The following is a 25779-nucleotide window of genomic DNA, read 5'->3' on the forward strand; positions in this document are numbered from 1 at the left end:
GATAAAATTAAATATAATATTCACCTCATCTCAGCGGAAGTTATCGATTCCGTGCCGTCAGGTTACAAATGGCTCGAATAAATCGCGTTTTCTCTCGAAGAAATCGCTCTAGTGGCCTTGCCGGAATTAAAGTTGGTCGGAAAAATGCGTATTACCGCGAAACTTTACTTACTTCGAACTTCAACCGCCAATATTTCCAATTGGTTCTCCCTCACGTCGTCGTATATTTCGCAAACATAAAGTTACATCGTTCTGTATACAAGGTATTAAGTGAACTTTTCTCCCCGCGAAACTTATTCCCACAAATTTCAATGAGACGCACTTCCATTAGTCCGATTTCGCGACGTCCATAACTCACAATTCTCATACATTTGTATACTTTTGCGGCAAATTAATTAAATTGCGGGAAATCTCATTTACGCGGAATTGATAACTGATAATACTTGTGTTATTCGTGGCCGAGGGAGCTTGACGCCGTTTCCGCTTTGAAAGGATTACGGGCCACATATGGCGGAAGGTGTAAATCTAGCGTCCGTTCGCTAACCTAATTCATCGTCAAAGCGGAGGCATACACCACCGAACCAAAGATAGGGCTAGCCGCTAGATTATTAATTCGGAATTTCAGTTATGACGATCCCTTGGAAGGAATTGGGCTTGGAAGCAATCGAGGCTTGGAAGGAATATCTGCTCTGCTAGATAATTTTCGATCCCTTTGATTATTATCGATCCCATTAGGAGAGAAATAAGGTAAGATAAAAGTGAGTTTTTAGATTACTTCTAAGGGGCCTATCCTGTAAACGTTAACGATATCGTTACGTGCTTTATGCGCAGAATTTTTGTATATATTTTTGATATATTATACCTACGCACAAGCACGACAATGTCGTTATCCGTTTACAGAATAGGCCCCTAAGTTGAAGACCAGCACTTTTTAGAATACTATTTTTTAGATTATACTTTAAAATTTTTTGAACACGATAAATATATTCTCCCCACATACTCCGGTGTGGCCGGCTCCCGGAGATGCGCGAGGCATTTCTGCTCCTCTTTCTGCGGGAAAAATATATTTAGAAAAATATAAATAGTCAGAAGTTAAATATAATTAGAAAAATAATAAATAAAATAAGCGAAGTGAATTTTTGTTGATAAAAGATAGTCTATATAGGAAAAAAAGATTGTGTCACACGAGCTATTCGAAACGGTTTTAAGACTTTCAGCATTATGGAATAATTATTTACTCATTGTTATTAATTATAGCTATAAAATCTCTATAATATTATGATATGATGTATGATAGTATTATTTACATATTATTGTTAGATATTAAAGTTAGATATTTTAAAGATATTATTAAAGTATTATATTATAGATATTAATATCTCCAACATTTTTTCTCCAGTAATATATCATCTCTTCAATTGAGTGTGAATCTTAATGTATTTTATCTGCGACTACTGTTTTGCTCGTCTCATCTCACGACCACGATTATTAGCATTATTACGAATCACAGTTGTCAACGACACAGCCGGATGCGTTTGCTTTATTAGACTGTTCACTTGCGTTATATATTAGAAATCCGGGAGAGGCAATTTGCACGTTTGTAGCAAACGGGCTGCACGTCTGTAAAAACGAGATTCTGGCCATTTTATTGTCCGCTATTCACCGTGGCACAAAGCGAGGCGCGATATCAAAGTGGTAGCTATCGCCCCCGGTGGTACATTTTTGTGTTATCCCTCCCCCTGCAACTCCCGTACATTCCTTAACAAACAGTCCCTTTGGCAATGGCTTGCAAACGTCATCGACGAGACCGTACGAGCATCACGTGGTGTAAGTGCGCGAAAACACACAAGGGTAATTATGTGTGTATTCTAACGGAATCCAGCCGCTCTCTCTTTCTGACAATACCGTTCTTGTTTATCGCGGTTTTCGTTGCTCGGCAATTGCCTGTAGCGAGTTTGCTCGACGTAACCCTTTTTTTCAATGAATTTCAGATCCTGATCCTTTACTTTTTTTTTCGAATAAAGCATTTTTATTTGAATCGTCGATTTGCAGATTGGCGGCCTAACTCGCCAACATTTTCAGCTTCGTTCAGTTTTTTAAAGCGTTACATTTTTGGGAACAGTGCGATTTATAATGACAAATGCATTGTGCGATGAAATCCGATTAAATGTTCTCCAGTTACTTCACGATTTTCGAGCGGAAATTCCGAAGCTTAATTTTATCCGACTAACTTGACCCCTGTACCGCGCTTTAACTGCAGATCGCGTTTCAGCTCGGAATTAATCTCATTGTGCGAACTTGATTGCTGGTAATACAAATATATGTATTACACGAGATGCGTATCAACTAATGACAGCGTAGTACGCGCGAAGGAAAACTGTGCAAAGTGTGACGCAACAAATTGATGAAACTTTCACCGATTTTTATGGAAAGCATCAATAAACGGCGACAATGAATGGCGTTATATATTTTACTTCGAGAATCAATTTTTGTTTTCATTGCGTCTTACTTTTTTCTTTCGCGAAATGCGTCTTGGAAAGAGGTTGAATTTTCCAAATTTCTCCACGCGAGTAGATGGCTCGAGGTATGTTTCTTTTTCTTTCGTTTTTTTTTTCGTCACTCGCGATTCTTGGCGAATGCGAGGAGACGGTTCGGCGGCCACAAATCATCGTCGTAGAAATCTAATTTACGGGCGCATGCGGCTTAGGGTGTCTATGCCCGCGGGTCCAGCTAAACGTGGGAAGTTGAAAAATGCGAATGCCCATTAAAGATTCGGTGACGGCCTTCGTGGTCCTCCGCCGTGCCGAGTCATCGGTTACCGGTTCCACCGGGGCACAACCCACCGGCACTAATTTACTGGTCGGCTTACTACGATTAGCTAGATTCTTTGTCACCTATATCGAGCCAGGTGTCTCACAACCACTTATATCGGTCTTCTTTGAAACGCGAACGCGATCAGAGATATATATGTATGTCTTGTTCGGAAATGTTGCGTGGCAATGAAACACACCACTGGATATGAGAAAACTGCAGTGTCACTTTTCACCCCAAGCTGCTCAATAATTCCGTCTCCTCCTTTTTATTTTCTGGGTAGCGACTTTCGCGACTTCTTTCTGATAATATCTCGGAAGATAACAATAGGGGTTAATACGCGTGTGATATCTGCGGATGACTGGGGATACTGTATAGAGACTACTCTCGAAAACCGGCGTCCCGGGAGAATGGTGAATAATTTATGAACGCAAACCGGAAAACGAGAAAGCGAGGATCGGGCGTGCTAAATCGGTCCACTTTTCACGCCGTCTCTGCCTGCGGGTGAGCAGTCGTGGAAACTCTCTCTGGAAAATTGCGGGCCTGAAAAATTATACGACGGAGACAACGGTGTTCTCGAGATTCGAGACCTTCACGTATATATCGCGGACGTATACTCGGGCGGGCTGCGAACGAAGCGAATAGGAACGAGACGTGGAATTTTGGAGACCTGGTTATCCTAATATGACACGTCTGGACGTGACCAGCAGCCTCCCGTTGAGAACGGAATATATTCCTTATACCTGATGTCCTCGAAGCGCAGGCCGGTTGCTACTTTCAGGGCCGCATCCGAATTCTTGCGTGTCGTTCTTGTGTTCCTTATACACTTGATATCAATCTACGGTCATATATTAGCTATATCAGCTGACTATTTGTTGGCGCGGAAAGCACAGTTTGTTGAGAAAGCGCTTTTTTAGCACGTCCTCTTTCAAAGAAACTGTTTTCGTTTTGAAATCTCTTCCTAACGAGGTATAATCCTTTCATCCTCAGCGCCTCTTGTGCCAAGAGCTTATGTTAAAAATGACATAATATTGATGATCAATGTCGAGATATCATGCCATTCAGAGCCGAAAATAACTTTGCTAGCTCATTATAGAAATACTAAATTATCGGTGGTAAAATGCTTATATATTTTGTACACGTCGCCTTTTCTGCGTCCCCAGTTTTGCAAGTTGCCTTCAATTTCGACCAACGGGGACTAACGTCTGTCTGGGATAAAGCGAATCCTTGAAGACGTGAACATAGTGCGAGCGTAATGATACGTACCGAGAGAGTAATAACCGCTCCGTTGGACAGGTAAAGGCTCGTAATAACAGTATTGACACGTTTGACAAGAAAATTGATCCGGCAATTTATTCGCGTAATGATGTTGCAAAAAAAATCAATTTGCCGCGTTTGAAAAAAATCTACGGCCAATCTACTTTAATAAGAATTGACATAACGAGAATCTTGTGTTGTCCACAAATATAATCTCTTAATTTTATTACACGCTTCTAATTTGAGATCTAAACAACTTTAAAATCACGACAAATTATGCATCTTGCTTAGTTAATTCGAGACTTCCGAATCGAGAGGGATGAGATATCTTTCATCCACCGCGGCTAGCGATAAAGAGAAAACTAGTAAAGCAGACGGCGGAATTACTCGAAAAGTCGCCGGCCACCGAACGCAAACGCGCATAATGCGTGATAATGTATTCGAATGGCGTCATAATATTGCCGGCCGGTTCGCGCTCGGGTGGCCCGATATTATTTTTGAAAATCTCGCGCAAACGACGCGCATTCCAGGGTGGGGCAGCCCCAGCATTAAATCATCCCGCTCTCGCCGCAGCCACCAGTGGTTGACCAGCGCGGCGGCCACTGCCGTTGCTGACCGCCGCGCCGCGCCGCACTGGTGCATACGGCAGTGGGTGTCTCGGTGCCTGGTAGTTACCACCATCGTCGTAACCCACCTCACGCCGTAATCTCCGATGATCGTGAACTCGGTTTATTGCGAGCGTGCTCTGCAGCGTTGCTAATAAATTCTTTTTCGGTCGGCAATCTATTCGTATACTCTGCGGTCTCGTTCTCCGTTCGCTTTCCACCATCGTCCCGCTTCATCTTTCTCGCGTTTGCCTCATTTGCCGTAATTCTGATTGGACAGCACTGACTTTCACCTAATTTGCCGTCACATATGAGCGATGAGGATCAAATTGGTAAATCCCAACTCTTTATTGAAATTAACATCGCAATTTTATTCGAAACGAAGATTGGTTGTGTACGCTATGTTTTACCGCATTTTAGAGGTAATTATGTTATCTCGTTGTACAATGATATACGAAAATTTTAATCGCATTCGGGAATGGCTTCTGTGTGCGGCTGTAAATTCAATCGAAAACTAACTAACGCGTCCACGCTAGATTATTGAAGCCATGTTAAAAATGCGTTAAACTGCGTTAAATTGTGGCGAACAAATATTATATTGGACATGTTGTAAGCCGACAGCGGATTTCATGATAAATGAATCAATTCGGCATAAGCTAGAACAATCATGAAAATGCACTACGACAAAAAAGTTGGACATTTAAATACTTTCGGCAAACATTTTCGGTACGAGAGAAATATTGCTGCTATTCCCGTAACCGGCTCAAATATTGATTTGAAATTGCAACGCGATACCGAGGCGAGGGCGTATACGTATGGAGTCGCGATCACGCTGCAGCCCTCGTTGCGATTCGCGTGGAAAGAGCGAGTCGAGTATCACGTCCGTCTGGGCCTTTATGGGGGGTCGTCTCTCGCGCCCGAGAGACGAGACCGACAAACCGAACGACCGTTCGTTCTACCAACGAGAGCAAACACTTCGGACTCGGAGAAGGCACTTCCGACCAAACACGTATTAGAGTAAAAGAGAGCGAGCGAGAGAGAGAGAGAGAGAGAGAGAGAGAAGATGAGAGATATATATATCCACACATATATACGTGTGCATATATGCATGTATGCAATCTGGAGAACGAGGGAGATTCGTTCGTGTTTGATGGACGAACATATCGTCCTGGCACGAAAGAAACACGTGGCGCGTCCATGGCATCGTCCACTCCTAGCGTATCCCTAATTAGGCTCGGTACACGCTTCGAGTGCTCTCTTTCTCTCTCGACTACCTCGTCTCGCGGAGTAAAAGCGCGCGCACGCGCGCTCATCTATGTGCGGAACTTTCCGTACACGTCTGGCACACGTGGGTGGCGATTACTCGAGTACTTTTTGAGGGCACTCGAGAGTTAGTAGTTGGATCCGAATTGGCGCGAGGATCGTTCACCTACGGGCATGGAGATTGTTTTTAATTACTGGGAAAGAATCGTTATCTGCAATCGCATCTTTTTAATGAAGAAATTAATGAAGAACATTTGAGTCTATTTTTTAAATGAATTATGTAACTATTAGGTAATTACACAATTTTTTTATTGTTTGTGTCAAAGATAGAAATTGCTAAGCAGTTTATACAGCGTATCAAAAAATGGATTGTAAAATTTTTAATTTATACGCGATTGGATATAATGATACGGTATTTTTACGAATAATTAGTTTTGGGGTGCGACAGTTTAATTACGCGCAAATATTTTTTTATTTTGCCTCGTTGTTGCAGCCGAGAATTTATTTTCGTCGGAACAGACGGCGCGTGATGGTTTATAACCATCGCGCGATGTTTTACAGGTGGATTGACGCGAAAAGAATTCCGACGGATATTTGACACACGTGCCGGGGATTTGAATTTGTAATTCGACGCTTTTGTCGATCCCGTGAAAATTGAATGCGCCCGTTAATGGCACCCAAATTCGTACCGGTGTCACGTATTTGACGGTATGACGGCAAATACTTATACAATAAGGCGCGCGAATCGGATTCGCGTTAATGCGCGTGTGCATGTCGCCTCTCTTACCTGGGAAAGGAGAGTCCCGTTGCATAGAAATAACTTGCACGACCCGCGGTGGAATCTTTTTTACGCTACCTGTCTTTCTTACAAGAGTGCTCGACCGTGAAATAAATATGATAATGACCAAACGTAATTTATTTCCTTTTCAATAAAAATCGTGACATTAAGATTGACACGTTTAACGGAAACGCGTGCGAAACTTTCATATGCGTGATTTGACAATTGCGTTTACTTGTACTTCCATTTACTCACATCTTTCGAGAAGGAAAGCGTGAAAGTGCATTGAAAGTGAAAAGCGATTGATTAAATATAAAATTATCGCAATTATCAAATCTTCCCGTTTTGAATTTCGTGAGTCTTCTTGGCGTTCCGACACTTGAAAACGTTCACTTATCACTTGGCTGCTCATTACGGTCTAATTGTAAGAGGTGAAAGTTCAATGTAAATTCATTTACGTTTCGAATTGTGGCCTGAATCGTTTTGTTCAAGTGATCTTGAGCCATCGCGTGTGTATTAATTGATGACAGCAACCCTCGTCGCAACCGGCGCGCTTAGCGGCGCCCACGATGCGTGCGTGCTTTATGCGTGCGTCGTTGTGCAGTCACCGAGGCAGGCAACGCTGACGATGATCTTTTATAGATGCGTCTTCAATTTATACCTCCATCCAGAGACTAATTAAACGGCGGCACTTGTTACCCGTCACGCTCGCTTTACGAGCGATGTTTCGACATTTATTAACTTTCTCCTGTAGTTTATGATTTTCAAGGTTCTCCACGTAAAGTTCTGCGTGCCGGATGATAAATCGCTATATTACTCGCGTGGCGTCATTTGATATAAAATTAGCATTGAGAAAAAAAGTTCGTTATAATTACTCTTATTGTTAGTTAAATGCGGCGTATGGCATCACACTCTTGTGCGTAAAATTGTATAACACGAGGAGAATTCTGGTAGAATGCTGCAAGAACGACGCCGGGTGCGCGCATCGGCAGCGGCCGCTGTTTACCTTCGATTTATGACGGCGCATAATTAGCCAGGCCAAAAGTGAAACCTCTGTTTACGGTGCTGGCCAAGCGAATCCTCCGGCAGATCGAAACGACAGCTTCGAGAGCTACCGGGGACTATTTGAGAAAAAATTGACACCGTCGGCTGTGCGGATGTGCCAGCGCGCGATAGTGCCAGGCGAGTTCTCTCCTTTCGCTAGCGCGCGGATTCATGAATAATTTATCGCGGCAGTAAACGCGAGACAAGTTGTCGCGCTGCGCAACCTTCTAACTTTAATTCTCGAATTCGCGCGTACCGTTTGAACGTGTGTAATTTCGCGTCAAGGCGGAAACGAAATTTTTCACCGACGTAATGCGCGGGGCCGATATTGACGAGGGAGGGGGGGAAAGGGGGAAGGGTTAGGAGCGAGAAGGGGGCAGGGAAGGGGGACCGACGTGTGACGGTTGGTTTTTCAATTTCGGCGAAATTTCACCGTGAATTTACCGACATGATGGACGTTTAATCGAGCGCGCTTCAACGAGTATCCGCAAAATAAACATCGTTCCGCGCCGATGATTATTTCGCGATGTGTCCCGTTATACCAACAAAAAAAAGGAGAGAAAAATAGAGGAATTAACGCGGCGCGCGCGTTCCCGATGTCGAGAGTCCGGGGGATTTGTGGATTCTTGTTGCCCTACGCCCGACCGCCGCCGGTCACGTGGCAAATTAGGGAGCTTATCTATAAACATCGTCCTCCCATTCCGTCGGAGAGATCGGCGGATCCTCGACAATCTCCTCGGCTTTTGATCCGGCAATTATAAGCTCTTTGTTTTTGCCACATAATTTGGGTACGGCGTGACGGCTCTTTCTTTTACCTGAGCCCGTGGAAGATCAACGCCAGTTAAACGTGCCTCGGTCCGAAAAAGCATTAATTCTAGATGAATTTAATTATGCAGCTCTAATTAATTGACTCGTCAGTATGTCTTATTAACGTCTTTCCGCCTCTCGCCGGTGCCTCGTGCCCGCTTGCGCCGTTCGGGGGGAAACAGTGACATTTAATAGGACGCGCGCAGAGTTACATAATGTCCCGGCAACATGATATCATAAGGTTTCGACGATATGGGAGCTAATGGTTCGCCATTACGGAACGTATAAGATTTCCCGTCCTCGACAGATGAATTTTTGGATTACACGGATGGCTACATTTCCACGTCGCGACCTCGAGAGAGATACATAATGCGTTCCTTTAAATCTCCGCGCTATACGTGCCGATGATCCTCCACTGGATTCTCTTTTGGTAGACGAACGTGTCAAATCATTTTTGTGATAAATCTTTTCGTGCGCGGTATTCTTTCGTCGGCGGATCGATTCCACGGTTCATCGATGACTCAGGGCGTTTTGCGTCGTCGAGATGTGTTAACTGGCCAGTCACGATGCACATGTTCAGCCAGGGAAACGTATAGCGTGTTTCCCGTGGTTGATGTGCGGCACCCGGTATGCACGCGCACACGGTAAAAGGACGAGAAGCGTCAAGTGTCGTGCGCGAGGTTATTGACATTATTGACCAAATATTGGCCCGCCTCGTGAGAAATGTCGGTTTCCTTTTATCGCTGTTGCCCGGATCGTCGTTGAGGCAGTGACGACAATTATCGAGTTTACCACGCGGATAGGTTCAGAATAGTACACAAATTGATACAAAATATATATATCTTCGATTGTTTATTTATTATAATCATTGTTTGCTAGAAGAAAAATCGGAGTTTTTTTATTTCAATATTACAGCAACTTTCGATGTGTCAATGTGTGCGTTAATTTTCATAGCTCGTGCGCGTGAAAGGTGAAAGACGAGCACTAACCCGATGTAGAGAGAAGGCCGGAGAGGCGATCAATGAAGATTCCCGAAGAGGCATCCGTCGTCCCACGCATTCAGTGTGTCATACCGGAGACACGGTGGGTGCTCATCACGAGACCCCGGTGTCACGAGGAGGGAGGAGAGGCATCGTCGGTCACCGTGACCGTATCAGAATCCGTGACACGCCGACACCGTCGGGGTGTCGCGTGTACGTAACGCACCCCGCTCTGCACGCACGTGCACAATCGCTTCGCAGAACCGCGCATCAGCCCGCAGATGCTCGCGTCGTGAGTGCCGGGATCTCCGACGGGATTGTGTAACATATTCCAAAATACACCGAAATGTCGCGTTATAATTGACGCAAAGTAGAGAAGGGATTATTTACAGGCAATGCCTTAAACTTGCTGCAATTTAGATATTTAAATTACTTCTCGCTTTTTTTTTTTTTTTTTTTTTTTTTTCACTTTCATGTGTAGGACTGCCGCGCATACGTGTACGTGAAATTAACGCGAACGCCACGGTTTCCTCTTCGCGCTAGGTACCCGTTGTGTAATTGGAACTCATCGTGTTTTCGCAGGAAACGGAATAGGCGTATGCGGTTACGTTGGTTTCCGAGCTGCACCTAACTCGAGAGGCGTGTAGAGACCTATACACAGGTCGCATAGCTGTAGCGTGATATTTTTTAAACGGTTGTAAAGCGTCAGTGTCGAACTAGCTTTGTTTTTTACTTCTTTAACTCTCGTCAACCTACCTGAGGTATTTTTTTACCCCCATGTATCTAAAAATAGCGATTTTCTTCTGTTTTATCGAAGATTGTGTGATTCCGAGGTTATTTTCGTAGTAATATTTATAGTTTTTGTTACTTTTGATTTCAATATAAAGTGAGTAATTATAAGGTGGGTCAGAAACGACCCTACCTTATGTAATTACCTAGGTGGGTTATATGAAATAGAGCATCAGATGGGCGGCAAGAGTTAAATCGCGCGGTAAACTAAATATTAAGTGTATTTCATTAAATATACTTTCCAGTAGACATCATAAAATATATTTTTATATAAATATATTAAAAGAATTTTTCTCCTAAGAATACCTAAAGAAGGGAAACACTTCGGGACTAACGATGTTAATGGCGAGCGAGGAGAGAGAGAGAGAGAGTGTGTGTGTGTGTGTGTGTGTGTGTATGTGTGTCCTTCGTAAAACATCGTTGCAGAAACGCGGGCCGCGCGAGTGTTAGTAGGAGGAACCGGTGTAGGCGAGCAACGTCGCACCTCACGCTGTTTCTCTCCCCCGGGAAATTTCAATGCGGCAAATCTCGGCGGTGAGACGGAATAAACTGGAGCGTGCATAACTCGGTTGCCTTTGCCACCGGCTGCTGCTTTCTGCCGCTATAAATTCATAAACTACAAGTTCGCCGCGACGGCGACGGCGGCGGCGGGTCCCTTCGTCCTCGGAGCGCCGCCTCGGCGCTGTTCCATCGCCACCCACACGCCTTACCCCCTCAAGAGGGAGGTTGAAGACGGCGAAGGGGACTGGGATGGCAAGGACGAGGGTGGGAGGGGGAGAAACTGTTGGAAAGTTTCCCCGGTTACCTCCCGTGGTAGCCTCCGCCCACGTACCTTCCAGAACCGCGCCGCCGGCGGGCGAGAGAAACTCGAGTCGGTGCCTCGATAAATTTGCGAGTAGTTAGTTACAGCAAGAAACTCCCTCGGCGGTGGTTTTGACACACGGACACGTGCGGCCGTGTACGCGCGAGCGAGCGCCAGAACCATCGCCTCCACCGCCGTCGTCATCGTCGTCTTCGTCGTCGTCGCCGTCGCTGTTGCCATCGCCGTGCGCGCGCTTGGGTATTAAATTCACCTTGGAGTACGAAGGAGAACATCGGCTTTCCGATCGGAACTCGCTCACTCGCACGGAACTCTGAGAGCTCGACGCGATTGTCGCCGGAGCCGCTCGCGCTCGCGGCGGTTTGTTTTCTAACGAGCTTCCTCGCGGCTGCGATCGATCGCGTAAGTTTCGCAAGTCGCGAACAATTACGCCGCGGCTAGGTCGAGGCGGTAGAGATACTTCGTATGCGCCTTACGTCTTTCAATATGCAGTTGCCAATTCTTTTCGCGAGCGCGTCTGTAACTCTTACTCGCAACTCGCAACTCCAATCGTTTCTCAGGGAATAAATGCAGATGTTTTAAAATTTTGACGAAAGTTGGTTCTCATACATCTGTATTAAACGCATCTTTCTTCTACAAACAGTCGCTAAATTATATTACCATTAGCCTTTTGTAAATGAAAAAAAAAAAAAGATTTGATATACAAATAATCAGCTCATATAATTTGTCTCTCATCTAAATTTCTGTTGATGACTTTTTATTTAAGCGTTCGCGAAGTAAAATAGCCGGTTATACCATACTCGCGTCGTTTCTTATGCACCAAGTCGCCGGTGGCTTTTTTAAACGGTGAGCGTAATCCAACGCTAAAAGTTCGCGCTCCAATGAGTGCGCCTTCTTGTAAGACGATTCGTATCGCCGGCAACTTCTGGCATCGTCCTGTTACGGGTTTTCGGTCAATTTGTGCTCGGTGTCGAGCATCGCCGGTGACGTCCGCGGTATCACGTCCGGTAATTCGATATGCGCGGTAGAAAGTTCGTGTTTTTCCGCGGGAGTAAGCGGCCAGTGTGAGTAAGTGCGCGCGATCAGCATTCCTTTCTCGTACGGAATTACGCGAGGAAGGTGATGCGCGTGAGGCGAAAGTCAACGCGTGACACGTGGCGCGACGAATTAATTATGCGATCGCGCGCGTAACCGTTGTCGTCGCGCATTTATGGAAGAACGCCTGGATTCGAAGAAAGAAGGGACACGATCGTACCGCGCACGTGTCGAGGGACAATTCTCCATTCTCCTCAATCTGAACATACAAAGAAGAGAAACCAGTATTTTAACAAACGTGTGTTAACCATATGTTTAATGGATATTGACCAACATTGTGATGAAATCAGGTAACAGATATTTAACAATCTTCATCTTTTGCCACGTACAAAAAATATGAAAAAAATTTTAAATTTAAGAATTTGTAGATTGAATTTGATTTTTTTGTGTTCGAATATTTTTAAGGATTTCATATTTTCTAGTCTGTACTCTGCAGAAAACTAAAAATATGAACTAAAATTGTGCGGGAAATATAACTCAGATTAGAATGATCTTTTGAACAGTCAGGTTTTTTTGTCATCTGGTTTTTCTTTTCTTACAAATATTCACCCGTTTTCTTAGAGTCTGTCTTAAGCCACAACGAGTCTTAATTAGCGTGCCCAGGTGTAAAGCACACGCGGCACACGTGTTGTTAACAGGCTTGAACACGTTTCTGCTATGGTTTCATCATAATTCGCTCACGGTCCTCCCGAAAGTCTTGACAAAGATTTCAAAATGGTTCAAAATTAATATATTATTAATACTTTCTTAACCGTTGATTTAGGCATATGCAACGTTAACTGCAAAGTATATAGTGTAATTATAGACCGCATGTTTTCTTGCGAGACAGAGAAAGGGCCGGAGACAGAGGCTGATGCTTTTTATTTTTTTTTTATCGCAGCTTCGTACTTTCACGAGACTTGCGTTGATTTTAACGTACTCGATATTTTACTCTGAAATAACGTCCGAGTCCGCGCAGTGTCGGATTGCTCGCAATATCTTTGATGGCCGCTCCCGCGTCCGTATCCACGAAATCTTTTCGCGGCTGCCCGACCGTTTTGCGCCCCGTCGAACGCAAACGTGGATCGACATGGTCGCGGCTACCGGATTTCACCCCTGGCTACACACTCTTTTCGAGTCCACGATACTTCTTCCCTCCCCCTTCGTCTTGCCTCTCAAGCGGTCCTGGCTGCCATTCGATCCGGTCCACGATAGTTCGGGAGAAGGCGCAACTCAGCTGGAATATCTTCGTGTTCGGGATACGAGTGAGCGGAGCAAAAAAAAAAGAGGAAAAAGAAAAACGAAGAACACGAAACAGAGAGAGAGAGAGAGAGAGAGAGAGAGAGAGAGAGAGAGAGAGAGAGAGAGAGAACACGAGAGATGCACTGGAATGATTTCTCCTCTATTCCTAGTTGATGAGATCTTATAATTAATAAATAGCGAGATAATAATTTGTAATAGTGATTTAATTAGATTTTTAAGAAGCAGTTAGCTTTAATTTTGAGATAAATAATTTAGATTTAATTTTTTCAATCACGATTAATTATCTCTAAAACTTAAAAGCGAACTTGATTATTATATCACACCGAATCGAATTTTATTACTGCTATTTTCGTAGTAAAATTTTTATCAATATGTATCAATTCAAAAACAATGCACTTTAACGACATCCACTGAAATTGGCTATTCCTCTCTTTTTTTTTTCAAGTTGCTCATATCGTTTGCCGCATAGAATGTTGTGTCAGGATTTCGTGTTCCTATCCGAATACACGAAAATCGATTACGGAGTGTTACCTCAACGATCTCTTGTTCCCCCTCTCGTCCTCGACATTCCACTCAGAAAGAGAGAGACAGAGCGAGAGGTGGGAGAGGGAGAGAGAGAAAGAGAGAGAGGACAAACCTTCCGGAAGACGTCGGTGGTCGCGCGCAGAGGGGTCGTTTATATAGCCTAGATTTGATTTAAATCTCAGATTATTGTGCCAGACACGAGGCTCAGGATCAGAGACTGGCATTTTGTGATTTCCATACAGGAAGCTCTGTAACGAGAAACCACCTCTCTCTGCGTCCCTCCCTCTCTTTCTTTCTCTATTGCTATTTGCTCTCTTCTCTTCGTACCGTTCTTTCTTCTGCGTTCTCTTCTTCTCGCTTGGAATCGAGCGAACAGTCGGGCTCTCGCTTGATACTGGTGTGTGATTACCGATTTCTTGTTATCTGGTATGGAGTTGGTATCTTCAGAGACGATACAGACGCATTACCACCACGTCTCTTAGCTCGTAGAAAGCCATATATAAGCTGACATTTGCCGATCAGTTAAGGCGAATCGATAAGATAAATCATTGGTATAAAATAATGCCAATGTCGAAAGTATGTTTATCAAGAGCCTTACGGATAAACGTTATATAGATAACGAAGTAAAAGCTGGAAGGATTTTCATCTGATTATTTTAACGATTTTTGAGTATTTCGACCAATAATAATTTGTTATCGTTGACTAAATATATCTTACTAATTTACGTGAACCAATAAAAGCATCTTACTAAAATATAAAAAAAGAAAATACAGAGAGTGAAGTTAAAAGAGACGGACAAACCGTGCGGCAAAGACAAAGAGGAAAAATCAGAAGAATCTGTCTAACCATCCTGTCGGTCCTAGAACCTAGCTTGGACCAGGTGTGCTCGTTGAGAAAACACGAGGGGGAGGGTGATCAGGCTCCGCTCAGGGGTGGACTACAGGCTCCTGGGCCGCTATGCGAACGAATGGATCATTGAGGGAGGGCGGGGCAGGGGGAGGGGGGGGGACCGGTAACGAAGGTAGAGAGACGGCGGCTACCTGAGAGGTCCTTCGCTCAGGACCTCTCCGGCGGCCCTTCTCCGGGCTTTTTGGGCGCCCAACTGTCTGTGCCGGTTATACTGCTTTCGGTACGCGTCGGCGGCGGCGCGGCGGCACCGATTTTCTACTTCAGGATTCTCGGAGAGTGAATTCGAGCGTATCCGGCAAACGCCGACGGCTCTCTCCGATGGCATGCCCGAGAAATAATTTCAGATCTTTCATCATTTGTTGCTTTCCATTTTCTTTTTTAAACAGCATTTTAAGCGATATGTTTGCACAGTATTATATACTGTGGATACTATAATCGTTTGTGGACTCGTGACACGAACGAGACTGTAGACGAAAATATCGGTTCCATTGAATAAATATGTGATTTATTACAGCCAATATTTGTACTTTAGACTCTAATATTAGACGATAATGATTATTTCTACTTAGATTGATACTGTATTATAAATATTAAGCAAGTATTTATTTGGATTCGTATTTTATTCTAGAAAAAATATATAATAATGTTCATTATAAGATGTTAGGTTAAATAGCTGCTCTATCATGAAATGTAAACCAAAGTAAAACTTCATACCTGACAGTCAATTTATGAGATTATTTGGTACAGTCAGTATTTGAAAACTAAGACCATCTTGACAGACTAACGGAGTCAGATGTAAAAAACTTCATCGTTGTTTTTGGATATTTTTATTTTCGTTATTTTAGCTCGATGTTTGCTTGACGGCACACTTGATGGTGTTTAGATCTTCATATATCTAACGTTGATCAAATATTGAATCTATTAATAGAGCTCTTATTAGAAACGATTTCTACGATTACGCTTGAGTAAATACACTATTATAATATGATATACGTGAGTGGTTACACCGTCTTGCAGCTTTTAAAAGGAGTTACTAAGTTATTTTATGAAAGAAAATATGAATATTTTCTGAAATCCACAAACACACCAACAATTAAGCCGTTAAGCTTTCTGCCTGAAAGTTTGTTGCACAATCATTGTCGTCTACGAAGACTTTATTATTCTAATCGCTCACACGTGACAGAATTACATCCACGTACGCACGCTCGAATATTGAATATGTTAATAAATTCGCTTATCAGTTTGCGCTATCCGTGATTAGAACTTATTATAAATAATGGGAACCAGTGCAGGGGGGGGGGCCGACTATGAATGTAATACGACCTCGTGATGTAATCGTGTAAGGCGGACGAGTCGCGCGTGGGTGATCGGTCGCGGGCTACTGCGCATTGTAAGTTACATTTAACATACACACATGTAATATATATGTATAATTACGCACGTGCGCACGGGTAAAAGGACGCCAAGGTGTCGGCAAACACGAGCGAGTACAGATAACCTCGGGGTAAACGTGTAAACTCGGCTACCAGTGTTACGAAACCAAGCAAGGTCTGGGAATCTCCTATGTTTTCCGTGTTAATATTTGAACAGCTCCGTCTCGTAGCCAACCGACCGACGCGACGCAAACGCGACGATTTGGAAAAAAACAACAGGATGAGAGAAGGAAAAGAAAGAAAGAAAGAAAAGAAAAACACGTGCGATTTTTTCTGCATGTTTGTACCGTTTGGAGAGACGTTGCATCCATAATGCAACGTAAATACGAAATCGACGCGACGGGGTGTCCAAACATACTGGCGCGGCGCCGTTTTTCTAAGCACAGGTATAGCCGAACGCGTCTTGATGTCTGTCTATTTCTCGTCGTCGTATCAATGATGCTAAAAGTTTTCTCAAAAGGAAAGCCGACATTAAAGCCGCAAAAATGCGACGGAGACACGATATTAATGATTGGAACCGAATATAAGCCTTTTAAACCGAGGATAAGCCTAAAACTGCGGAATCCCATTAAAAGGTTTCACTTAAACACTGACTTTCTTCAGGTAGATCCTTAAGCCTCGTGGGACAGTTCTTTAGAAAAACTATCGCACAAAAAAGAGCAGCAGGCATTCTTTAACATTTTATTAGTCTTCTAAATGGAAATTTTTCTCGGAAACAAGGAAGAAAGTAGTAAGTCGAATGTATTTTTTTCCTGTGGCTGTCGCCTAATAACTCAACAAAAAAAAAAGACTTTTTTGAACACCAAAACATGACTAGTCATTTCCTGTAATTTTTTGGACGCTGAATACAATATTGTTTAATTATATTAATCAAACTTAAGGATTTTTCAGGTCGCTGAATACTAATCTGATATCAAAGTTGATAAATTCAAGGTGACGGAGTCAATATGGCGGGTATCAAAAGTAAAAAAATTCGAATTCCTTTTAAGAGTCGAAAGTCCTAACAACATACTTAATTTTTATTGCAATAAAACTTCTCCAACACGTCACATATCGTAGATGTAATATGCAAAAATACACTAAAATAGTCCTTTTTGAAATTTCTTAAAATTGTGTTGTGATAGAGAACACTTTAGTAAACGGGATCGTATTCAGCATCCAAAAAAACTACGGGAAACGATTATTCTCATTCTTATGCACTTTTTTTTACAGCGTAATCGAAATTTTCTTTTTCGAGAGAGACGTCAGGTAGAAATCTCTAGCACGATATACATGTAACAATTTCGTGAAGTTCGGAATCCGGTCAAGCGCCAGTATAGCAAATCGGCAAAATCCTCCCAAAAAAAGAAGGGAAAGAAACACGTTTAATTCTATGCATTCCAATCTTTTTTGGGATACGCTTTCGAGTTTTTAGTCGCGTTTTGTAAAAAGCAACAGCAGTGCGAACTGCTCGCGCGCGACTCGCATGAATATTCATCTCCGGTGTGGAAATTCGTCACGAAATTTCCACGTCACGCCGTTAAAGCGCCTCGCTTGTATCCGCGAGTATATTTCCTGCTCTGACTATCTCTCTCTTTCTCTCTCCCTCCCTCCCTTTCTTCCACCTCCCCCTCTTCCTTCTCTCTTTCTCTATCACGTCGGGTGTCCCGAAAGGTATTCTGAGTTGCTTTCCGCCGCGCCCACCCCCGTAGGGATTATTTCCTATTAATATGCATTATGGCAAGCATGCCACAAAGCAACGAGAGAGCCAGCCTGGCACTGTGATGTAAATAAACTTAGGCTCCCGGATCTTCCTCCTTGCCTTGGACACGCTTCTTTTGTAATTTTGTCCCGCGCAGCTTTGTCTCTTCGAGGTAATACTTGCCTTGCTACACCAACTGTCCGGTAAACATTTTTCATTTTCCTTAATTCGGTCGTTTGGCGCTACCCTGCGTAATTTAAGAGAGACAAAACAATGACACAATTCTGCAATAGCTCGCGAAAAAAAAGGGTTTCTCTGCTTATTTTTATTTCTCTGCAAAGAGACAAAAAAATGAAATGCTCGGAACGTTACGGAATTATTTTTTTCAACCGGAAGATTTATCTTTTATTCATTATGACTTGATAATATGATAATTCTATAAATAGGTCATCCATACGCCCGTGCAGTGGAGCAAGTATGGGATGACTCAATAACCCTTGCCCTTGACGTAACTTCTTATGAGTAACCTGTCGGTTTCATAACGGGGAATGTGAAGGAAGACGCATTTTTCGCGCGACAGGCTGTGACCCGGGTATTCTTGAACGGGCGCCATCCTGAGCATTTATAAACAAATTTGAGAATCGTATATCACGGTCATTGTCCCTAGCCCTCGTGCTGACGAAGATCGTCGTATAAGAGAGCCCGTGTACGGTGAATGACAAAAGAGAGCGAAAGAGAAAGAGACACGCGGAGAGGGAAAGAAAAGGAGAGACGGTAGAACGCTTGTGTCGATGAGCCCTTTTGAATCGATCGGCATTTGAATAAATTCACCTGCACGCCCTTCGAAAGGAACTGTGTGTCAAGGAACTAGCGCGGAGAAAAAAAAGGATTATATCGAGAAATATTTTTTTTTCTATTGAAAAGTCGCGCTGTTTTCATAATTATGATATTCGCTTATTTAACTGCTTGGTTATTTAATGATTTAATTAATTATGACGCTGCTCGGGAGGCTTAGGCTTTAAAATACAACGCTGTTTTCTCGTTACGCGTTCAACGTCTTTGGTATATTTTTATTTACGTTTGCTCCATTGAAAGAGCGATGTACAGTCATACTTAGCCTGGGGCGTGAAATGCGGCCCGATTGATCTGCTGTTCCGCATTTATGTTGCATCGAGTACAGAAGTGTCGTTTATCGTATCGGTCGAAATATAATCGCATATTTTATCCCTATTCGTTTTTCAGCGTCGAGCGGCGTCGGAATCTTCGCAGGACGAAATACGTAACTGAAATCTCAGCATCCAGACCCCTGCGCACCTCTCCCTGCACTCCTCTCTCTCTCTCTCTCTCTCTCTCTCTCTCTCTCTCTCTCTCTCTCTCTCTCTCTCTCTCTCTCTCTCTCTCTCTCTCTCTCTCTCTCTCTCTCTCTCTCTCTCTCTCTCTCTCTCTCTCTCTCTCTCTCTCTCTCCCCCCCTCTTTCTCGTGCGCGCGCGCGACAACCGTGAACGGCCCCACAACGACTCGCCGCTCTGCGCTCGTTTTCCCTCCCCTTTTCATCCCCTGTCGGCGTCGGAGGGTCTGTAGCCGCAGCTGCCGCACAGCTCTCGGCCAGGTGTGCACTCTCGCAATGTTGCCGCTAGGGTAAATTTCCCCCCCGGCCCCTGCTCGCTGTCCCCCCCTCGCCTTTCCGTATACCGCAGCTCTTCTCTTCGTACGGTTAGTTTTCGCCGTCGCCATCGAACCGTCCTCAATTCGGACGAAACCGATGCCAGGATTTCGCATACCTCGGAAAATATTTGCCGCCACGCACAAAAGACGACCCACGCGCTGCCGCTGCTCGTTCGACACGCAAATATCATCTCTAATAATATTCTTAGGTTTGCTTTTTAATCCAATAGATAGTTTTTGAGTGCGCTTTGGAAAAACAGCGTCTGACCATAACATTTATTTACTTTTCCTTGTCATACATGTTTATATTTGTCAACGACCTAATTCTTTATTTCAGATCGCAAAGATTATTGGTTTCAACAAATATATCAATTTCTAATACAGCTGATTTCGTTATAAAATTTTTGAACAACTACAGTTTTACCAATATTGGAAGTTGATACTGCAAATAGATATTATCTCTCGTAGGTTTGATGAAACATTTGGTGTCACTAATAATAAGTAGTGTTGTAAAGCACAATCTCGAACGAGACAGTGGTATTTTGCCGAGAAACGTTATTATTATTTCTCGTACATGATAATCTATCGTTAACACGTACAGACGACTCTCTCTTCTTCCCAATTAAGATTTATCGATGACTGATTGATATCAATAAATGCTAATAATAGCAAATATCAGCCAATAACAGCAAATAATTTACCACTGTACTGTAATAGAAGTAAAAACCATTTTACATAAATCTGAAAAATTCACATCTGTATATTGTCAATGCAATTGTTACATCACCCTCTTTATCTCGACTCCTTATCTCGCATTTATTCCGCAATTTGTACGCGAAATTTGCGCGTTCGAACGAGCTCGGTCGGTCGATCGACGCGCGTGGACGCGAGTTTTGGTGCGACGCAGCGTGATGAAATGTATTTTTATTACAGGACGCATACACAGTCGACAGATAGGAAATTGCGGAAACCAGCGACCGACGATGTCTCGATAAGAGCGGCGTCGGGCTACGCTCTCATTGCCTCAATTTCCACTTCCACTTCCACTTCCACTTCCGGCCGCGATCGCTTTTTCCCATCGGCCGAGCCTAAAAAACCAGCGTCACGAACCCGCGCGAACCCGTGTGCGTCACGCTCGCTCGGCATTGTCGAGTGAAAAAGTGGCGCAATAAAAATGGCTAGTGCGTAAAGCCGCCAAATGTACGCGCGAATATTTTTTTTTCCTCAAAAGCGTCCTCGCGAGCATTTTGAAACCCATCGCGGCATGAAAGACTTATCGTAACAGGTTGCGATCGTATCTAAACGCTATAATCGTATCTTTGCGTCGAGACAGGCAAAAATGGACTCATATTGCAGCATAGATAAATCAAAAATCGTGCGACTGAAAAGCACAAATAATACTTCCTTTTTTTACTTTACTTAAATATGACTGTCGAATGAAAATAGCTTGTTCTCTCTTACCACTGAACGCCTTTGACTTTAATTAATTCGTGCGGCGCAGGAGATAAGATCCCAGTAAATTCAATTTCGTGTTGTCGCACTGCCGGAAATACCATCGAAAGCGAGTGCGACCTATTGCTATTGCGGAACGGGGCAAGCGGGAGAGAAGTAGGATCCATGGATCCATGGATCCGAGGCGTCACGACGCTCGGCTGAGCGTGTATCCCACCTGAATACCGGAAGCCAGGGGTTCCCCGTGACGATGAGGAGGGAGAGAGGGGGAGAGAGAGAGAGAGAGAGAGAGAGAGAGAGAGAGAGAGAGAGAGAGAGCGGGAGATAGAGCTAGCCTACCGGAACACCGGAACCGGAAGGGTGCGGAACCTACGCGCTGATTTCATCCGCTGATGAGACCGTAGCGGCTCGTTGACTTTACCAATGTTGTTATTAGATAGTCTGCGTTCGCGCGTCAAAACGCGCTGTTCTTAGGACATGAGCATTACATTTCGGACAATGCGGGATAATTTAAAATACGTTCCATTAAAACGTTGCGAATAAATTTAAAAATTCTGAAACTTGAAAGCACATTGAATGAGCAATACATATATTTTACGTGCAAATATTATGCTTAGCAATTTGTGAAGAGTAAAATGCGGTGAGACTTATGTCAGAAAAAATGCGAGCGTTCTGTACTTAATTTATTTTGAACATTGATATGCTCATTATGAGCTACATTTACAAGACACTATTTTATATCGTGATTTTTTATTTATCTAAACACTTATATTTGAGTGTCATATCGCTTACAAATGATCCGCCAGGTGAAGGTGGTCCGATCTGCGGACAAATCCAGAGGCACGCGAGCTTATTTTGACACACAGGCGTCTCTTTCAGCTGCGTCGACCGAGCCGAGCCTCGCGGATCGCACGTCAAAAGATTACTTTGTGCCGTCCGCGAACGATGACTAATGAGCCGGGGTGGTTTAAACAAAACGTCGGCGTATCGGCGCGGCCCCGAACGAAATTGCTCGGCAACCTACCGCGTTGCGGCCGGTGCGCCTAAACAAGAGGCCGCCATTAGGGCCAAATGATTCGAGGCAGCTAGCCACTCGTGATTAAAAGGGCGATTTGTTAAACGGATACCGACGCCTGGCATCGCGGCGACGTGAGTTGGCCAGATTTTAACCCTATCTTTTCTGATGCGTTCACGAAATAGCTCGCGTTTTGGGCCTTCTCTTTCCCCTTCCTTTCCTTTTTATTGTTCAACGCGTGGCGAACTTGGCGAGCGCGCGATAACTCAGATATTTCATTTCGGCGACGGCGCGTTCCGCGAAATTCACCTCGCAATGTGCTCGGTGGCAGTTTTGTGTACAGGCTTGTATAAGTGGCTACGCTGATTGCGACGATCCCGTTATTTCCGTTAACACAGCTCCTTGTTGGGATACGCCATTGCGAGCTGATGAAGGGAATAATGTTTCGCGAATTGTAATTAAATTTGAAACACTCACCGAGACTCGCACCCACCAAAGGTAATTCTTATTCTGTTTTATTTAAAAATTTAAAATATATAAAACTGTTTTGCGTTTTGAAAATTATTATACAAAGTTAAATTCAACGATTATAATGTTATAGCGAAATTCGATATCTATATATATATTTGAAAGTTGTCAGGACCGTCTCTTCTGTCAACGTGTTAACGAGGGGGTTACGCATGCCATTACAGTTACAATCGTCATAAATATTTAAATAATATTCGTTCACCCTGATTTATGCGTAACACCGCCCGGTTGCCGGCGACGAGAAATCGCGTCGGATTTCCCCATCGTGTCAGCATGGGAATTTCGACGAGGGCAGGTGGAGCATAATTAAAGTCGCGCGCGCACGGCGTTCCCTTTTTATGGGAAATCCGTGGACGAAGCACCTGCCAAAACGGCCGATCGTGTGGGACGGCACGACGTGGACGACGAGATTTCGCTTTGGCATTTAATAACGCCGAGGTTATGGGAACCCGGTCACACGGGTGGAACAACCACTCCCCTTAAGTACAGTGATTATGCCACGGGGGACACGGTATTTGCGCAATGCATCGCGGGTCTTATGTCGACCGAGATCGCCGATATGTATCGGGCGATTATCGATCCATCTCCAATGAAATCACGATTGCAAGTTTGTTTGATAAATCGCATTGTAGCGTTAAACGATTGCACTTGCCATCATGTAATGTTAATGTTAAAATAAATGGTAGTAACAACCGTAGTAATTTTTATCACGATTTTCCTCACTCGTCGAGAATTAAATGAGATCAGAAGATTGAAAAGTCGTTAATCTTGGTGCGCACGCATTTGTCAGTATTTACAAACGACATTTTGCGACGCAAAAATTTCCTGTCCAAGGGTAGGTTTCTCTTGGTCGAAAATAGCGAATATCCAATCTCCGTAAAGCTCCGTATAGCTTTGATTGATGATATTCGTGCCAGGAGAGAGCGAATTGAACTCGTCAACCAAGGGGGGTGGTAGTTTCGGGGGTGAAATTGTCTTGTCACTTTGACAAATGGTTAAGTGGAGCGACACTTAAAACTGTCTGCAGTTCCGATTTCTTAAATATTTTTTTTCTCTATTTTCTCGACCACCTACTGTGTATCTTTTTTAAATGTCTGCAAATGATCTTGCAAAATTCGTTGTTTCGGTATGTCAAAAGATTGCATTTTTCTCAAAATTACTTCGGATAGATATTGATTGTTTTTCCCCTGTACTTTTTATATTTGATTTATGTATATTTGTTTGTATATATATATATATATATATATATATATTTAAACTGTTAATGTTTAATATTTAATAATTGTTTATAGTATATTTATATTGTGTGTATTTATAATATTCTTCTATATTTAATACCGAATATATGTATATCTTATCGTTATACTTTCGGTGAAATCGAATGCTTGTATAAGTCACACTCCGTGGTCATGCCCAAAGATAGATCGAAAGCTACATCTATATTAATTCGAATTCTTGCCGCTGAGTTACGCTCTACTTGACAAAGGAATGTGCAATCGTCATTCGGTACAATCTGCCATCGTGGCAATCTCTGCGCACAGACTCAAAGTGCTTCGCTGCGGCTTTGCCGATTATGGATAAAACGATTTTAATTAGAGTTTATCGGAATTATCAAAATAAAAGTATATATATCTGTAGTTACACGATTTGCTCGCGAGCAGGCGAATTAATCAAAATGCAAGAAATATAAGAAATATCGCTCGCATCATAAAATTTCCATACGATGAAGAATTGCATATCGACACCCGTTGATTCAGATCATCTCGAAATCTCGGCAACGCGATCCAATTGTCGTGTAAATTTCGTGTTCGCATCAAGCTACCGCGGCAATTCTCTCGGATTACGAGAGCCGAGAGTGTTGTCTCCGCGTTGCGTTACAAATTTCTACGAATGCAAGTGCATCACAGTGCTCAGCGCCTTTTCGCATTCCGTAGCGCAATGTAATACGCGCGAAACGCCCAGCCTCAACATTATTCACCGTCCAATTTGTATATCGTTGCCAATAATCGCTAACGACAGCTCGATTACACAGTGAGAGATCTCCCGGTGGCGATTCATCTACTTGACACACGCTTTTATCGCGTATCGACAATTTTTACGGCGATGACTTTTCCGCGCGCGGCTTTTCATAGTGAAAAACATAGAAAGTGAAAAAACAGACCGCTTCTATTTGCGGCAGAATAAAGAAACACGATTTCTCTCTTTGTCCCGCGTTTTGCCGCGTTCCCCAGCAGCTTGCTCGAGCTCACCTTTCGCTCCCGTTCTTCCGATTCTCCGGCAAACAACATATTCGCTGAGGGCGAATCTGCTTGTCCCGGCGACATATTGCGCCGACCAAAAATCACATTCCTACCGACCCCTACCGAATTATAGCGTCGGCGGTATTCACCATGGTGAATTCACATTCCCACACACACACACACACACGCGCGCGCGCGCGCGAGCGTATGGGGGGTGCGGCGACGGGGACTCACGCAACCGACACGCATGAATGCCTAATGCCTGCGGACAGTGATTTCCACCCTCGACGAGAAAGCGCGCCTCCTACCTCGTTCCCGCTTTCGATCCGCGCTTGCCCCGTCCACCCTTTCTGTGGGCAGATGGGGTTCTCACGACCCCACCCCGCTCTCACCTATAGCCCACGATGTCGCACGTAATCGGTCGCACGATAATGCCCGCTGTCACAACACGCAAACACACGCCCGTGTTCCGATTAAGAAATCAAAAGATTAGCCGTGACTTTGGGATAAACGTTCCGTTTCATTAGAGATATTATTCGACGGCTGCACGATGTAATATGCGTGCGGCAGATTCCAGTAGCTCCTTTGTGTAACTTATTATACGTTTCTGACCGTGACAAGAGGCTTCGTAAAACGCGCCTATATAACGCGATTATGACAATAAGTACCCGCTAGTCCATTTGATATAGCGCCGTAAGTTCTTAAATCACATTATATGTCGCGGCAACAAAACTCCGAGAGATACCGGTTGACTGTAATGAAGATTTAATATTCATCGTTTCGTCCTATTTAATGTTAACTCATATATATTATACATTTCTATTCATTTTCGACAATAAT

General features: G+C 43.6%; 1 protein-coding gene across 16 annotated transcripts in view; it reads left to right on the forward strand.

Annotated features, from left to right (window-relative positions):
* Window positions 1-25779, forward strand: part of Soxn (SRY-box transcription factor soxNeuro) — a 280350-nt gene that overhangs the window by 207896 nt on the left and 46675 nt on the right. The window lies entirely within an intron of this gene.

The sequence above is a fragment of the Temnothorax americanus genome, unplaced genomic scaffold, assembly GCF_048541705.1.
Source record: "Temnothorax americanus isolate GAGA-0224 unplaced genomic scaffold, ASM4854170v1 Scaffold14, whole genome shotgun sequence".
NCBI lineage: Eukaryota > Metazoa > Arthropoda > Insecta > Hymenoptera > Formicidae > Temnothorax > Temnothorax americanus.